Below are 12,180 nucleotides of genomic sequence, written 5' to 3'. Positions count from 1 at the left end.
ATTCTGTGTTTCCGTTGTCCTGTGTTTAGGTAGAGGCCTTGCGACGAACTGATCACCTGCTCAAGGAGTCCTGCCGTCTGTAAAAATAATCATTAAACTGAGAAATCACGATATTCTCCAAAGTGGGAGCGAGAGGAGGAAATAACGTGGAAAAGTACGCAAGAGTTGAAACTTCGTATCTGTGACAGAAGGAAAAGATACTCCAATTAAGCTGGACATCAGCGTATGGACTATTACGAAACCTACGAATAAGATATGAAATGACTATACTCGTACATTCTGAAATGCTTTGAGAGAAGTTGCCAATTTACGGAGCATCATTCTGTTAAATAACAGAGTAAGAAAAGGACAAGATTCTCCAATACTTGCTGCTGACCAGATGGAATCAGATACATCAAAGAACGGAGGAAAAGTGGAAGAACAGTGACACAACGCACAGATATGCATTCTAAAGCTGTTGTGCGATCACAGAGGAAGGGAGACCCTTAATTCACAGGACAACCACTGGAAACATTGATGAGGAAGATCACGAAGAAGCAAATTAATCTATAAAAGTCGGAGAGCACAAGAACTGCCATAGGCCTATTCACTTTGAATAATATTTGGTGAAGAGTACAAATTAAGAATATCTTCATTATGCAACCCCCCCCCCCAAATTGGACGCTATATAATCTCTGCAGTTGAACAGGAGCCGTTAAACAGACGAACAGCAATCTTCAAAAATCTGAACGTTGTGTGCTGAGACAGAAGCAGTGATCAATAAACAGAGAAGATGAATTTCTTAATCTCCGTATTTCTTCCGGAGCTTACTCATCAAACCAGCGACAGGAAGACTTCGCCCACCTACCTCCGGTTTCAATTATACGGTTTTACCCGGGCATGCGAGGCTGCGTGCCTCAATGTCTCGTGTACTTGAGCTGACTGGGGGATGCACTTACCTTGGTGGACACATTCCTGTGTATTCGGATTTGGCTTTTTCAAAACATCAAATGCTGCCAGTTCAGTAATGCTATCAGACTAACATTCTATGATCTAAGAGGAATAAAAAGGAGGCCTAGGACCATACAACCGACGAAAACCAAGCATGGTAAAAGCTATCTCTGTAACAGGCCGTAAAGGCACACAGGGTTATGAGACGTGGAGGCTCCCAGATTCTGTCTAGACAATAGGCTCACAGATGGAGGTAAGGTTGTCAGACTTACGCGCTGACCCCCTTTACCCCCCACCCCCGGAAGATTCATGGTACTCATTTCTGTTAGAAGCTGAGTCGACCCCAGGGTCATAGCGCGGCTTGAAGAATTAGGTAAATTAAAAACATCATCGGGACTCGAACCCACGACCTTCCGGTTTGCACCATAATGCCTAACCAGCTATGCTACCGCGTGCCCCCTAAAACCAAGAGTGGATATATATATTTTATTTCAAACGTTTACCTTTTGTACTATTGCATGTCACTGATCCAGAAGTGCATTTACTGCAGATATTCCTGCAATTCTGCTATTTCACATGGAAAGCCGAGTATAAAAATGAAACGAAAAATAGCGCACAGTAGCCTACAGAGTAAGCTTCTTCTATCTCATTTAATTTCATTATAACTAAAAATATTTCAAGGAACAGATGTGGCCACAAAGAGACCTACATCTTATGTCATCTACTAATTACGTACATGATCAACCATTTCCAAGAAATGTAATGGGGTTCAGGTTTATGTTTCACGTAAAGCAGGGGTTATACTTGACCAACACGCGCAAAATTTAAAGCTTATAGAATTGTCAGTCTAAATCCACAGCACAAACCTTCTCTAATATTTGTCAAACAACGCAAGATAGATCTTCCCATTATGGCTTAATTACGTATACAAGATGCATACAAATATAAACTCCATACTCATTGTTACATTGTTATTATCCACTAAAAACTGAGTACAAGACAGATAAACTTCGTGGCTTTAGTCCGCAAGCGCACTATACTGACCGAGCGACCTCCGCTTGTCGGCGAAGTTAGTGCTAACTTTAGCGGTCAGCACAACGAATCCCCACGGCCTTCAATCTCGGTTTTCTAGACCGGAACCGCTATTTCCTTGAAACAGCTCCTCAATTATGCTCACGAGGCTGAGTGGACTCCGTTCCAGACCCAATACTTCTCAGAAAATCTAGTAGCGCCGGGAGTCGAACCCGGACCTCTGGATCTGTAGCCAGGAACTCTCACCACTAGACCATAGAGGCGGTCACAAAACAGATAGCATATGGGAATTGAAATCATACACACTCGATCGGATGTGACCGACTTCCTGATCTGCACATGCGCCAGAAGGAAGTGTGTAGGTTACTTATCACTACCTTACACATGTTTTCTCTTACACATTTAGTAATCCCCCCCCCCATTTTAACACGTTACTGAGCTACAAGGAAAGGAAAGAAACCTGGAAAAGAGACATGCTCGCACAAGAGTGTGGGTTTCTTTACCGGCGTCATCAGGGTTTCAAAATGAACGTACGAGTAAGTACATGCATTTGCATTGCTGCTTGTGCTCATCAGTTCAAACGGGGAATATGGCGCTGGCAAGCGGATCTACTCGTTGCTAACGAGTACTGCTGAGAGACATATGTTCGTATCTTACGCTGGTTGCAGAAGACTGACACCCTGGAGACAAATGACGTATGCACACTGCCCATATAAATTTATTCCACCGGTATAATGGGGTTTCAATGATTTATGGACGGAGCGTTCTTACACGTAAATTTATAGAAATGTAGCATGTAAATTATTATTATCATGTAAGATTTTAGCTTTTCACATCGGTGACTATGAAGAATGTTGTCTGGGATGTTGCGACGTGTAGATATTGTGCGTCGACGTTTCGGAGGAACATATCTCCTCTATCTTCAGGTTAGAAAAATCCGCGATCTAGGAATCAGCGCGAGCAGGTGGCTGCAGATTGTAGCCTGAAGGCGGAGGCGATACGTTCCTCCGAAACATCGGTTCACACAAGATATACACGGCGCTCCATCCCATAAGACGGTATTCTTTATTATTATCATCATAACCATCATTATTCCCATAGTTATCCGCATACACATTATCATAATGCTCGTAGTGTTATCACCAATATCACTATGATCACCATCCATCATTTATACTGTTCCTGCTCCTTGGATTGTATTCGTATTTAAATGATCCAGTGCAAAAATTGAGTGGCTCCAGTTCTGGTCGAAATTTAGTTTTTCGTCACTTTATGTACACACCAAAATGTTCTCTGTATCGGCGGAAGAACTGCGAGGCTCAAGTGAATAGTCAGGAAGGAGCCGCTCCGCGATGTGGCTGTAATCGAGTATTTCGATGTGCTTCTGACTGTTTTCGCAAAAGCAGAGCCATATCCTACTTGCACTGGGCCATTCAACTGTTATTTTCACCTCACATGAACTTCCCTCTTCCTACTTCATATACTGGTCTAAACCAGTAAAATCTTCTGCAAATCCAGTTCTCTAAATCTTCCGAAACACGATGCTGAGTAGAATATTTGGGCACAAAGAGATAAAAACAGGAAACTGAAAATTACACCACGAAGAATACCATAACTTGCACGATTCATCAAATGTGGTTAGGGAGACGGATAAGACGGACATGGCATGGAGCACGAAGGGCGCGGGCCTATGCAAAATGCTCAACTAGTGTCAGGCTCTTAACGTGCTAATGAACCTTCGGATTAAATAAAGAGAGAGTAAATTCTTGACTATGTTAACAACTATGAGCTTCTCAAAAACGTCCCTGCGCCAAAAAGTAACCAGTTATTTACTTATTTATTTATATACCTAGTGTGTACGTCGGTTATCATGACTTTAGCTCTCATAACCTGTGCAAAAATGTCTAAACTTACTTCCTATAGAAAAAAAAACTAGTGTACTTCAGAAACTGAATGCAAACATCGTTAACGCAGAATACAGATTTATAATCACCGAAGACATGCATTGTACCATGCTTTAGCCAAAAAGTTACGTAGCCTAGCGTACTCTGCCAGTCATTTACTCGATTAAAAGATTTATCGCCGGTCACGGTAGCCGAGCGGTCTAAGACATGCACTGTCTTCGCTCTCTCGGAAGCCGGGATCGTGGGTTCGAATCCCACTCAGGGCATGGATGTTTGTGTGCGTTTTTCTGTGTCTGTGTACAGGCAGAGGCCTTGCGACGAGCTGATCGCCCGCCCAAGGAGTCCTACCGTATGTCTAAGATCTAGTAAAAAAGAAGTGAAACGGAGTGTTTCACGGAGGTAGGCCTAGGCCCAAATGAGGGCTGTAGCGTCAATGAAAAAAAAAAGATTTATAATTATATGTACCAGTTTCAGGGAAAGCATGTATCAGCTCTTGAGCAATTCAGTTCTTCAGCACAGACGGCACGCATGTGGTGAGTGCTTTCGCTTACGTGGTCCATACTTTTAAAGAAATGTACTCGGCATTCATTGCATTCAGAGATGGACACCCCACTACCGTTCCACTGGATGGAGCTAAGTATTTGCGGAAACGCAAGACTGGAACATTTCGTCTATTATGAAGAGTTGTGTAACACATACCGAACGTAACAAGGGGTACAGCCTATTATAAAAATAGTTAGAAAGCGTAAAAATGAAGACACGAGGGAGCAAAGCTACATCCGCGCTGCTTACAAGGTGTGATGTTGACTCATTTCCTGCAATACTGTATCCAGAATGTCTTCATACCCATATTTCGTGCAGAGATAAGGCAAAAAAAAAAGTCCAGCACTCAGAATCTGTTAATCCTGTACTAGACCCTATCAAACTTCGCTTAACTTTCCGTGCCATGAACGATATAGCTTATTGACATAGCTGACCAACTGATCTGAGAAAGGTTGGTGTCCATTAATATGTGAACTTGCGTTTCTCGCCAAGGGCCCATAGCTGAATTGTTCCTAACTAAAACCAAGTTGTGGAATGTACGCACAGCTTAAGAGTTCTTCCCCGTTTGCCACTTCTGATTAATAATTTAGAATGAAACGGAATTTTAATAAAATAATGGATGTAGCAGCGAGATCAAGTACATATTCATTAAATATACATTTATATGGATCTGCATAAATAAATTCAGGTGGGAAGATCTGTTTAATTATTATCTATAACAGAACCCACTAATCTTCGCAATTCGGTCAATAGCAATGGAGTTCTTTGGTAAAAATAGAGAGGCGGAGAGACATGAAAGAGGATAATACACGAATTATAGTAACTTCCGTTGCGAACGCGAACAGAAAACAAATACTACGATAATAGAACCCAAAGAGTCAACATCACAAGTAGGAAAGCCAGAAACCGGACATGATCATGAACCAGATAAATCCATCTCTGATCCTTCCAAACTATTTGCACAACAGCCGTCTCCACGTCTCACGTCTACCTCCAAGATGCCTCCCCACCAAAATTCTGTATGCATTACTTGTTCCCGCATCCCAGCTTTAATTCCAGCCCTTCGTGTACCACCACTGAAAAATGCATCTAAGTTACCAGGGCCTACATATGTACAAGCCGAAGGCATTTTTATAAACAAAACTCAGCACAACAGAGATCAAAATCATACACGAAGGTACAACAACTTTTTATCTTCAGTCACTCCTGTAACTTCGAAGACATATGCTGTTCTTGGGTATCTCGAAGCAAGCAAAGTGCATATGAAGTTAGCCCTGTCGCTTCGTTCGCGGTTCGTTCCGCACTGGCCACATTAAATGACTGTGTTTTTTTCCTTTTTATTTTTATTTACGAAAGATCCCTGGTTGGTCGTTGTGCCCCCCCCCTGATAAGGATCGGAGGCAGTCTCTCCCATGACAGGTCTGCTCTAGTATGTTACGTGTTCATGGTCTTCACGAGGCGCACTACATACGAATAGGACTAGTCTCTCCAGTTTCATCTTGGTACCTACACCCGTATCAAACAGTACCTAACGGACTTATACGCTGTATACGGAACTGACTTTCCTCGGTTTCGTTGCTTAACATCACACACATGAGTTAGAAAGAGAGAGTTACGTGCATCCAGTACTAATTGTTACGCATTCCTGAATTTGGGTTGTAATATTTATTTAGCACGAAAACGAAAGCATGGAGGGCCACCTGCAACACAGCCACGGCGCCGTACAAATAAATGCATCACATGTGTACGAGTAGATAAGCAACTGTTCATCCTCCGCGATTTCCTCCATACGGAATCAAACAGTTAAAACTGCTTTGTAGGGGGGCACGCGGTAGCGTAGTTGGTTGGGCCACTATGCTACAAGCCGGAAGGTTGCGGGGTCAATTCCCCATGAAGTCATTGTATTTTTCAATCGACCTAATCCTTCCAGCCGCACTATGGCCCTGGGTTCGACTCAGCCTCTAATATAAATCAGTACCAAAAATCTTCCTTGGGGGGGGGTTAAGGGTGGCCGGCGCGTAAGGCTGACAACCTCACCGCCATCTGTGAGTCGATCGTCTATAAAATGTGGGAGCTTTGACGTCTCACAACCCTATGGGCTTCCACGGCCTGTTACAAAAATAACTTTACCTTCTTGATGTGCGTTCTTTGTAAAACGCGCACGAAAAGAACGCATATATGGGGTATAGTCATGTCTGTCCGTCCGTCCGCATCCTTCAACTATAAAACCGCTGGAATAATTCTCATGAAATCTGATATAAACAAAAAACACCCCACCGACTACCACGACCCTCAGAAACGCGCGCGCACGCACACACACACACTACAGACAGAACATAAGGCCAACCACGGAAGAGATTTTACATACCAACATAAGAAAATGCGGCCACCATCGGACTTGTAATTAACTGTACTAATATTGTCAATCATTTTATAGCTTTCCTTAATTATATTAGTATTTTAACCTATCTTGATTTATATGGGTAGGAATCCCTTTTAAACAACATGTCTTCCCGTATAGTGTTGGCTTTGCCTTCTGATGATGGTCACTATGGCCAAAACATGTACGCGCTTGATGGACCCTGATGTTTATTAATTCGTTTGATGTGGGCGTTATGAAAATGTAAAACACGCCACATTCGCGATGTGGCGAAAGGAAGGATCTGTAATTGGTGGGGGGTAATAAGTGTCACTAATGACATGCGGTGACCACGGTAAACAGAGTAACAAGTACCTGGCGAAGGCGGTAGGGTATCGAATTGTTCTGCTTTACAAAATTTGCACATTACAATTGAACGGGAATTCACAACACGAAAGTGCAGAGGACATGTGCGGAAACTGTGTGCACTAGGTAGGGACTGCACCCTTTCGTCATTATGTGTCGGCTACTTCGGATCAGTCTTCTATCTGCAAGCGAGTGGTGGGTGTACGCAAATCTGAAATCCCTGTCTATAACGGCAAAAGACAAAGTCAAGAAATTCTTAAATCTTTCGTATGCAGAGGGCCCATCATGTTAAAGTGCACATGATGGCGGCACCTGTGCCCTGTTTTACTGAAATCATATGATGTTTACGTACATTTATTATTCATACAAGCTGTTACTACAATTATCTAGAAATCGTTTCTAATTACTCTTTTGTCACGATGACAATTATTAATTCATTAACTGCGTGACGCAGCAATTTCGTGACTTTCAGCCAATGTGTGTGGCTCAATCTTCTTCTGTCACTCAAATTATGTGTATTTATACTACTACTACTACTACTACTACTACTACTAATAATAATAATAATAATAATAATAATTATAATAATAATAATAATAATACCACTACTGTTATCACCACTGTCATCAACATCATCACAATCATCATCAAAATCATCGTTATCACCATCACTTAATTTTTTCCTAATGCCCTTCCTGTTCTTCCATCTCTAATTTGGTGCCATTTTTCAAACATTTCACTGCTCCCTATATGGTGGCTGTTTTCTGTAATGTGTACGGAGTTGTGTCCCAGTATCGAGCCCACACTGTTGCTGAGGTTTTCAGTCATGACAATGGCCCCTGGTACGATATACCTCTCCGCGTATTTCCATGCTGACAAGAAAAAGACTTTGCATTATACCCGGGTTACCTGTCAGCATCTGTGTACTTAACGGTAACAAATGAACTTTATGTACTTGAACCAGTTTTCCGTCGTAGATGTTTTCTACACAATTCACGATGAAATGTTATGCACTCAAAATTAAAAATATATTTCATTAATGTGGAGCAGAATATATGTGCTATATACCTTACAATAAATATTTATAGATAACGAAATGTCAATACATTGTGTAAAATGCAAATTGGCCAATCTTCACTAGTGTAACGGACATCATCATTTCGCGATTTGAGGCCTACGGAACAAGCTGGCTTTATGCCTGACGTAGTTGTACTTCGGTAGCTACAGATTTCTGATGATGAGTGGAGACTTAAATATTGCTAGTCTGGATGTACTACTTATCCTTAATGACAACATATTAAATACAAAAGTCCACCAACCCCACGCAGATTACTTCTTCAGAACTCAATAGTAGCTTAGCTAGAAAAGAAGTTCCCTGTATTTCATGAAATATAAAGGTCATTATCGGGAGCCGGGATTACTCAGTCGGTATAGCGACTGGCTACGGGCTGGACAGTCAAGGAGTTCGAGTTCGAGTCCCAGTAGGGTCAAGAATTTTCTCTTCTATACATCGTCCGGACCGGGTCTGAGATCCGCCCAGCCTCTTACCCAACGGGCACCGGGGGTACTTCCGGAGGGGGGGGGAAAGCGACAGAGGGGTGAAGCTGACCACTCATCTCAACTAGTGCCGAGGTCAAAAAAATGTGGAGCTACACATCCACTCCCCCATCCACCTTCATGGTGTAGTGCTTAATTAGTTAGGGATAACTTTACCAAAGGTCATTATCATATTCACAAGATTCTGCCACTGGTCCTCATCGAAAGCCAGATGAATCCATTTCACGCCCTCAAACATTATTCTTTGAGGTTAATTCAAATATTAATCTCCCATCTGTCTTCATGCCTTTCAAAATATCATGAACGCGACAAGAGGTTAAATGAATGAGTACACACACCTGGGAAACTGCACACTGACTAAACTACAAATCTCATCGCGGGCTAGACTTCGGGTATGCATACATGAATGGCCAATTAACACTCAAATATATAAATCTGGCCAAATTTTCCAGATCATATTTTCGGCAGAACTCCTAAATTTATATTCCTTAGGAGTTTATCGACCGGTCAGAGCAGCCAAGCGGCCTAAGGCATGTACTGTCTTCGCTCACTTGGAAGCCGGAATCGTGGGTTCGAATCCCACACAAGGCGTGGATGTCTGGTATGTGTTCATTTTGTGTTTGTTTTGTCCTATGTTTAGGTAGAGGCCTTGTGACGAGCTGATCACTCGTCCTAGGAGCCCTACCGTCTGTAAAATGATAAAAAAAAAACTCGACACAGTAAGGTATAAAGAGGAACAGATTAAGTCAGAGTTTACAGACGCTTTAGTGACTGCTGAAAGTATCTGCCGTGATACAGTACTAAGACGGGTATGATAAATAATGCCCAGGAGTGGCTAATTATTAGGATAATTAAGACTTCTTTTGAAGTGTACAGATTTATGTAACATCGAATGATCGGTCGATTTTGCGAATTAAGAATGTAAAATAAANGGAGAGAGAGAGAGAATTCTAGTGACGGAGAAGCTCATGGAGGTAGGCCTAGGCCCACTGGGGCTGTAGTGCCAAGGGGGAAAAAAAAAGAGTAAGCCGTGGAAATTTCGTTTGAGGCATTACTTACAATTTGCCTCAAGGTACTGAAACCCACAATCAGAGCTGTTTGTAAACAATCTCAACGTAACGGACACTACTTACTGACACGGAAATAAGCTCCTCACGAGAACAAGTATTCACACGCAGCCCCCACTCCAACCGCCCTCTTCCAAATTAACCAACACGAGTATCCGTACATGTACGTCATAAGGCCAGGACATGATACGGAACCGAAGAGCGCGCGCATCGCACATTTTTATCATTTCCAGACTCTAGACCCTTGGGCTCCGGCACACAGGTTGTGAACTGCATCACCTTCATGTCAATTCGTTCCTTTGCTTTTCCCTTTTTCCCTTCTTGTTTAGTGAATGAGTACAAGAACATGATGCGCCATGAAAAAATATTTCCGTGCCTCTTATCCGTGAGAAACAATGCAGCTGCCTTTTATTGGCCTGTTACTACATGAGATGTGGTGGAAATAATAAGGCAAGTGTTAAACTGGTTTATCATGTGACCCTCTTATAATAGCCATCTGTATATATACAGAGGGACCCCAAAAAATGTATACACACTTCAAAGTAACAAAATATCTGCTTAAATAATTTATTACTATATCTTCTGTTTAACTTTGAATATGTCCTCAGATAACCTCTATTAAAGTGTGTTATACAGGTTACCTACGGACATTTCTAAAGTTGAACCGAAAATACTGCAGCATGTAGACACGTTGCTGGGCAACGACAGCGAGTTAAGCAAATATAAAAGAGCCATTAATGAGTAACGCCTTAGCAAAAAAAACATATTCCACGGCAACGAATCCACACGCAACAACAGAGAAACTGTTAGAAATGGCGTTTTCTATGCGATCCGTTCCTCGGCAATAGAGAGGATGAATGAGGCAAGTTAGGGCAAAGCATATTCATAAGAGACAGCCCCATCTTCTCGTCAGAGAGGATGTTACGTAAGGACTAATGAATCACAATAAATACTGTGGATCCTTGACTAAACTCAGGCAAGCAAAGGGACTCACACGAGGACACTCAGCTAAAAGAGCGAAAGATCTGTTGAAGTTAAACAGGAACCAGCTACGACGGGTGGTGGGACTACTTACAGGACACTGCCACCTTAAAGGACACCTCTTCAAACTGGGACTAATTGATAGTCCCACTTGCGAGAGATGTCAAGAACAAAATGAAACAGCCATTCATATCCTGTGCGAATGTGAGGCCTTAGCTTGTTTAAGACTGCGCCACTTGGGTCAATATTTTATGGAACCAAGTGACTATTTCGACGTCCTCACGTACAAAATCCTACGCTTCATTCGAAGTGCTGGATTGTTCAGGGGATAATCAGAAGTGGAGGCACAATAGATCACTGAGGTCGCGGTACAAGGGCCAAGAGCCCCCCCCCCCTTGTACATTAATTTATTCATTTCATACGTAAGAACTATGACCAAAAGGGTTTGGTTGAAAATAAAATCTCTGGTCGTGGACCTCAATGGGGTTTGATACCATGACGAACTGATTTGCGGTAAACCTCCAGTCGTAAAGTAACTCTGAGTTTGAAGTTTAATCAGACAGTGGGCAACGACGTGAGCACATGAGCTGAAGAATCTCCATTGTTAAGATCCGTCACCAGGAAACGACTACTGAAAGCAGACTGAGGAGACTTAGCTTGTGCTCTTGTAGTAACGAGTTGTGTGTATAAGTGTACAACAAATCCAGTCACCAATCCAAACCCCGTCTATAGTCACTCATATGTGTGATAACTGGTGTATAATATTTCATGGCTTCGAAGTTTTGCAGCAATTTACACGTACTTTGCATGCGCATAACTCAGTGCTGAAACCAAACAGCACGACTGAAACCTGCCAGGAGTCACACTGGGAATTATAACACTGTATTCTTCATACAGAGCAGACAGTGTAGCGCCTACGTTTCAGCCTTGTATTCTGGTGAAACCCAGTTCGAATCTCGGCAAAGGTATCAGATATTCTGGCTAATTGCTATTGGCTTCCTGCCGGTGCGGGCCAATTCTATGTAGTGCCCTTCATGAGGCCAACATCATCATGCAGATCCTTAGGCCTTATCTGGGCCTGTTCACCATTCATGGGACTTCCCATCCTTCCTTACTACGTAGCTGAAAAATCACACCTAATCGCTGAGAACAAATTCTAATTATTTTATTTCTTAGTGCTATACATATTCCGCCGGTCGCAGTAGTAGCACGGTCTAAGGCATGAACTGTCTTCACTCGCTCGGACGTTCGGATCGTGCGTTCGAATGCCACTCAAGGCATGGATGTTTGGCGTGTATGCGTTTGTTCTGTGTTTGTGTTCTCCTGTGTTTAGGTAGAGGCCTTGCGACGGGCTGGTCACTTGTCCAAGGAGTCCTACCGTCTGTGTAAGAAAGATTACTGAACTGAATCAGAGGCCTTGGACCTGAATGGGCTGGAAGGG

The 12,180-nt window shown here is 42.6% G+C and overlaps 1 protein-coding gene across 7 annotated transcripts in view; it reads right to left on the bottom strand.

The window, feature by feature from the left end:
* Positions 1-12,180, bottom strand: part of LOC111863372 (protein C-ets-1) — a 492,047-nt gene that overhangs the window by 64,831 nt on the left and 415,036 nt on the right. The gene's annotated exons all lie outside the window — the stretch shown is intronic.

Source organism: Cryptotermes secundus, unplaced genomic scaffold (assembly GCF_002891405.2).
Source record: "Cryptotermes secundus unplaced genomic scaffold, Csec_1.0 scaffold568, whole genome shotgun sequence".
In the NCBI taxonomy this organism is placed as follows: Eukaryota; Metazoa; Arthropoda; class Insecta; order Blattodea; family Kalotermitidae; genus Cryptotermes; species Cryptotermes secundus.
Note: the sequence above shows the minus strand (reverse complement) of the source record. Positions and strands in the feature narration are given on the sequence as shown.